The sequence below is a fragment of the Chiloscyllium punctatum genome, chromosome 38, assembly GCF_047496795.1.
Source record: "Chiloscyllium punctatum isolate Juve2018m chromosome 38, sChiPun1.3, whole genome shotgun sequence".
In the NCBI taxonomy this organism is placed as follows: domain Eukaryota; kingdom Metazoa; phylum Chordata; class Chondrichthyes; order Orectolobiformes; family Hemiscylliidae; genus Chiloscyllium; species Chiloscyllium punctatum.
Window position 1 is genome coordinate 62,144,020 of NC_092776.1, and position 6,505 is coordinate 62,150,524.

At 56.4% G+C, this 6,505-nt stretch overlaps 1 long non-coding RNA gene across 1 annotated transcript; it reads left to right on the plus strand.

Annotated features, from left to right (window-relative positions):
• The first annotated feature begins 1,470 nt into the window (after positions 1–1,470).
• Positions 1,471–5,533, plus strand: LOC140463669 (uncharacterized). Its single transcript, XR_011954713.1, has 3 exons — positions 1,471–1,632; positions 4,187–5,078; positions 5,149–5,533. It is a non-coding gene; the product is annotated as an uncharacterized lncRNA (long non-coding RNA).
• Positions 5,534–6,505: the final 972 nt, after the last annotated feature.

The following is a 6,505-nucleotide window of genomic DNA, read 5'->3' on the forward strand; positions in this document are numbered from 1 at the left end:
GGGTCAGTACTAAGGGAGTGTCGCACTGTCAGAGGGTCAGTACCTGAGGACGAGGAGTGCCGCACTGTGGGAGGGTCAGTACTGAGGGAGGGCCGCACTGTCGAGGTCAGTACTGAGGGAGGGCCGGTCGACTGAGGGCGGGAGGGTCAGTGCTGAGGGAGGGCCGCACTGTCGGAGGGTCAGTGCTGAGGGAGGGCCGCACTGTCGGAGGCAGTACTGAGGGAGGGCCGCACTGTGGGACGGTCAGTACTGAGGGATAGTGGCACTGTCGGAGGGTCAGTACTGAGGGAGAGTGGCACTGTCGGAGGGTCAGTACTAGAGGGAGGGCCGCACTGTCGGAGGTGGGTCAGTACTAAGGGAGTGCCGCACTGTCGGAGGGTCAGTACTGAGGGAGGGCCGCACTGTCGGAGGGTCAGTACTAAGGGAGTGTCGCACTGTCAGAGGGTCAGTACTGAGGAGTGCCGCACTGTGGGAGGGTCAGTACTGAGGGAGGGCCGCACTGTCGGAGGGTCAGTACTGAGGGAGGGCCGCACTGTCGGAGGGTCAGTACTGAGGGAGGGCCGCACTGTCGGAGGGTCAGGACTGAGGGAGTGCCGCACTGTCAGAGGGTAAGTACTGAGGGAGGGCCGCACTGTCAGAGGGTCAGAGGGTCAGTACTGAGGGAGTGCCACACTGTCGGAGGGTCATTACTGAGGGAGTGCCGCACTGTCGGAGGGTCAGTACTGAGGGAGTGCCGAACTGTCGGAGGGTCAGTACTGAGGGAGAGCCGCACTGTCGGAGGGTCAGTACTGAGGGAGGGCCGCACTGTCGGAGGGTCAGTACTGAGGGAGTGTCGCACTGTCGGAGGGTCAGTACTGAGGGAGCGCCGCACTGTCGGAGGGTCAGTACTGAGGGAGTGCCGCACTGTCGGAGGGTCAGTACTGAGGGAGCCCCGCACTGTCGGAGGGTCAGTACTGAGGAGTACCGCACTGTCGGAGGGTCAGTACTGAGGGAGAGTGGCACTGTCGGAGGGTCAGTACTGAGGGAGGGCCCGCACTGTCGGAGGGTCAGTACTAAGGGAGTGCCGCACTGTCGGAGGGTCAGTACTGAGGGGAGGGCCGCACTGTCGAAGGGTCAGTACTGAGGGAGTGCCGCACTGTGGGAGGGTCAGTACTGAGGGAGTGCCGCACTGTGGGAGGGTCAGTACTGAGGGAGTGCCGCACTGTCGGAGGGTCAGTACTGAGGGAGGGCCGCACTGTCGGAGGGTCTAGTACTGAGGGAGGGCCGCACTGTCGGAGGGTCAGGACTGAGGGAGTGCCGCACTGTCAGAGGGTAAGTACTGAGGGAGGGCCGCACTGTCAGAGGGTCAGAGGGTCAGTACTGAGGGAGTGCCACACTGTCGGAGGGTCATTACTGAGGGAGTGCCACACTGTCGGAGGATCAGAGTTGACTGTGGGGCACCCTGTGCAGTACATGGACTGTGCCTTATCTCTCTCTCTCTCCCTGGTTCTGTCTCTCCGCCTGCAGACCCTCTGTCCGAGCTAACCCGGAGCAGTATTGACCATGCAGTAATTGGTGGCATTGTAGCCGTCATTGTCTTCATCGCTCTCTGTCTCCTGATCATCCTGATCCGCTATCTGATCCGACACAAGGGTAAGTCTGAAAGTCCTGCAAACTGACAGCATGTCTCCAAATCGATTGTTGCCTCCCTCAACCCTTTCCTATCTTCTGAAGTCGCAAAACACAAAACTAACGCCCTGCCTGATCCCAAATTTCCCTTGTTGTCCACATCCGATACCTTTCCTCTCCTCCCCTCTGGTGCTTCGACCGTCTCTGCCAAATTCAATATCAGACCATCTCCAATAAGGGTCAATCTGACCACCGCCCCAAGAGCAGGGTCAGAGGCTGGGAATCCTGCAGCGAGTAACTCCCCTCCTGACTCCCCCAAAGCCTGTCCAACCATCGACAAGGCCCAGGGTCAGGAGGGTGAGGGGAATCCTCCCCACTTGCCCCTGGATGGGGGCAGCTCCAACAACACTCAAGAAGCTTGACCCCATCCAGGGGCACAGCAGCACCCCCCCCCTCCCCCCGCGGGAATTGGCCCCCCCACCCACAAACACCCCTCCTCCCCCCCCCCTCACCGACTCTCAGTAGCAGCGATGTGGACCATCTACAAGATACCCTGCAGAAATTCCCCAAAGATCTCAGGCAGCACCTTCCAAACCCCACGGCCACTTCCATCCAGAAGGACCAAGGGGCAGCAGGTACATGGGAACACCAGCCCCCTGCGAGTTCCCTCCGAGCCCCTCACCATCCCGACTCGGAAGATATCGCCCTCCCTTCGGTGTGGCTGGGTCAGAGTCCTGGGATTGTCCACGCCTCAAGCAGACGATAATCACACTCTCAATTCCATTGAACCAAGAAACCGCGTGCAACATGGATCCAGGTCAACACCTAAATTAACATCTCATGTGGAAGCAGACAGCTCGGGTCCCGATAACATCTTCCTGTTCCTTATTGTGTCTCTATCACTATCCCCCTCCATCCCCTACACCCCCCTCACTATCTCTGTAACACCCTCCAACCCCTCCCTATCTCTGTAACTCCCTCCAGCCCCTCCACCCCCTCCTATCGCTGTAACCCCCTTCAGCCCCTACACCCCTCCCTATCTCTGTAACCCCCTCCATGCCCCTACACCCCCTCCCTATCTCTGTAACCCCCTCCAGCCCCTACACCACCCCTCCCTATCGCTGTAACCCCCTCAGCCCCTACACCCCCTCCCTATCTCTGTAACCCCCTCCAGCCCCTACACCCCCTCCCTATCTCTGTAACCCCCTCCAGCCCCTACACCCCCTCCCTATCGCTGTAACCCCCTCCAGTCCCTACACCCCCTCCCTATCTCTGTAACCCCCTCCAGCCCCTACACCCCCTCCCTATCTCTGCAAACCCCCTCCAGCCCCTCCACCCTCTCCATCCCTCCTCTTGGTCATGCTGAGCTGAGCCCTAATACTCTGGGATTCCCTCCCTGAATGCCTTCTCCCTCAGTCTCTTTGCCCCTCTCTTTATCTACCTCCCCGCACCCCCACCCCCCCCCCCAAACCCCCCTCCACTTCAGTGAGTCTGTGCAGGAAAGCACCCCCTCCCTGACCGAGGGTTCGGTGGGGCCACAACAATCCCTCACGCTGTCACTCTGAGTCGAAGTTCTCTCCCTCTCTCTCTTTCTGTATTTCGCTCTGCGTGTCTCCCTCTGTGGCTCTCTCACATTCACTTTCTGTCTGTCTCTCTCTCACATTCTATCTTTCTCTCTGCATGTCTCTCTCTCTCACATTCTATCTCTGTCTGTCTTTCTCTCTCTCACACGATCTCTCTCTCTCTGTATGTCTCTCTCTCACAGTCTCTCTCTCACAGTCTCTCTCTGGTGTCTCTGTCACACTTTGCATCTCTGTCTTCATTCTCTCTCTCTCTCTCTCTCTCTCTCTCTCTGCATGTCTCTCTCTCACATTCTCTCTCTCTCTCTCTCTCGCTCTATCTTTCTGCGTGTCTCTTTCTGTCACACATTCTCTCTATCTCTTGCTCTGTTTGTATCTCTCTCTGCATGTGTCTCTCTCACATCTCTCTCTGTCTCTCTGCATGTCCCTCTCTCTCTCTCTATCTTTCTGCGTGTCTCTTTCTGTCACACATTCTCTCTATCTCTTGCTCTGTTTGTATCTCTCTATCTCTTGCTCTGTTTGTATCTCTCTCTCTGTCCCTCTCTCCCATCGTCTGTCTGTTTTTCTCTCTCTCGAAATATATACCTTACACACACACTCTGTCTGTGCCTTGCTCTCTCTCTCTCTCTGTCCCTCTCTCTCATTGTCTGTCTGCCTTTCTCATCTCTCTCTCTCACACGCATTTGCTCTTTCTCTCTCTCTGCTTCTCACACATTTTCTCTCTCTCTCTCTCTCTCTCTTCCTCTGTCTGTCTGTGTCTCTCTCTCTCTCTCTCTCTCTCTTCCTCTGTCTGTCTGTGTGTGTGTCTCTCTCTCTCTCTTTCATACCATAGAGTCATGAAGGTGTGCAGCACGTAAACAGACCTTCTGCCCATCTTGTCCATGCCACCCCGGACACCCTAACCGAATCCAGTCCCATTCGCCAGCACTTGGCCCCTATCCATCATTCTCTCTCTCTCTCTCTGTCTCTCACACACATACGTTCTTCCTCTCCGGCAGGAACGTACCTCACACACGAAGCTAAGGGATCAGATGACGCTCCGGACGCGGACACTGCCATCATTAACGCGGAGGTCGGCCATTCCAGTTCAGAGGACAAGAAGGAGTACTTCATCTAGACGGGCTGAACGGCCTCCAGTGGGAGAGGGGCAGGAGGTCTGGTGGTGGGGGAGGGAGTCACTATGGAGGAACAGCCTCGCCCAAACACTGTCCAGGCAACCCCCCCCTCCTCCTGAGGGAGCGCACAGCAAGATCCCAGTGAAGCCCCCGCCTGATCCCATGGCTCGCTGACCCTGCCCTCTCCTCGTTTCCCCCCCACACCTCGGCTTCGCGAGTGTCCTCCATTTCTCCGGCGAATGCATAACCGTTAACCCCCACTCTCTCTTTACCCCCCCCCCCCACTTTCTGCCCTTCATCTCTCAGACAGCCATTGGGTGAGTCTGACGGGGCCGAGGTTCGGGTGTTTGGGGAGGGGGAGGATGGGGGAGCAGGGGTCCCATTGAACGATGGGGGGGGGGGGGAGGGGGGCACCCTCCTCAAAATCCCCCGCCTCAGTCACTCATTTAGCCCCCCCCTCCCTCAATCCCCACTGTAGACCATTCGGGAGAGATAGCAGCGGGATGGGGGACAGTGTAGAGGGAGCTTTACTTTGTATCTAACCCCGTGCTGTTCCTGTCCTGGGAGTATTTGATGGGGGACAGTGTAGAGGGAGCTTTACTCTGTATCTAACCCCGTGGCTGTCCCTGTCCTGGGAGTGTTTGATGGGGGACAGTGTAGAGGGAGCTTTCCTCTGTATCTACCCCCGTGCTGTCCCTATCCTGGGAGTGATTGAAGGGGTGCAGTATAGAGAGAGCTTTACTCTGTATTTAACCCCGTGCTGTCGCTATCCTGAGTGTGTTGATGGGGGACAGTGTAGAGAGAGCTTTACTCTGTATCTAACCCTGTGCTGTCGCTATCCTGAGTTGTGTTTGATGGGGGACAGTGTAGAGAGAGCTTTACTCTGTATCTAACCCTGTGCTGTCCCTGTCCTGGGAGTGTTTGATGGGGGACAGTGTAGAGAGAGCTTTACTCTGTATCTAACCCTGTGCTGTCCCTGTCCCTGGGAGTGTTTTTTAAGAAGCCCCCTTCACCATGTAGCGTGTGGTCAGTGACACCCACCCTCCCCCTGCACTCCCCCCGTTATCACTACAAAACTCTGCTTCCTGTTTTTTTGTCTGTGAAGTCTTTATCTGAGTTGTATCAAATTATCTGTGTTTGTCTCCTGGATGATTGGGGTATCCACGTGCTGCGTAGGACCTGGGGTGGGTTGGGGGAGGGGTGTTTTTTGGGTGTGTGTGTGTGTGAGGCATGGGGTGGGGGGGAGTTGTGTGTGTGGATTTGTCCCGGGAGGGGAGCCTTGCGGAGACGGGGTGGAGGGGATGGGGATGGGGGGGGGTGGGGGGGGGGTGGTGGGGGTCTATTTCGATGTGACGCACAGTTTCCCTGCCGCTGCGTCTCTTGGATGTTACTGCGTCGATCATTTGGCTTTCTCTGTCCTCCACCGGCCTGGGTACGGGCCAAGATGGCCGCCAGGTCAGTGGAAAGCTGCTCCTCCATTGGCTGTTTTCCGGCCTGCTCCACGCCTAACCGAGAGCTGCCATTGGTCAAAGAGAGATAAAGGCTACCTAACTGCGCCCGTGATCTGCAAAATTTGATTTGATTTGATTGGCTGAAATGATGTATACAGTATATAATATATATATGATATAAATATTAATACTAAGTAGATGTCTACATGTGTCTTGTTCAGAAGCAGCGCTGCGATTGGCTGGGTTATTTATGCCTGTATTGTATTCGGTGCCGTGTTGGCCAAGTGCGTTGTCATGCTCTCTCTCTCTCTCCCCACCCCATCTGCTCGGGAACTGGGAACTATTCACCTACCGGCTCGAGTGAGGAGTTTTCCAATTATTTTGAAAACAATAAAGAAAAACAAACTGAACTTAAGGAGATGACAAAGAAAACGAGGAGAGTTTATCTTTGGGTTCTTTTATTCTGGCGGGTGTGTCTGGGTGGGCAGCGCAGTGGGAGAGGCTACTGACTCAGGCTCATGTGACCAATCAGAGCGAGGGGCCCCCTCAAGGCTGCGGTCCCGGAGTCACTGCCACTCACTCTGCCCCTCCCTCGCCTCTGTCCCACGCTGGGATGCAGGCTCCGAGGCCGACATTAAGGGTCAGGCCTGATCAGGGAGGCCCCAGCAACGTCAAGAAAGCTGTCCACCCGCCAATCAGTCGTGACCCAGATGGTACCTCAAGATGGAGTTTGGCTGGTGTTGGCAAATGA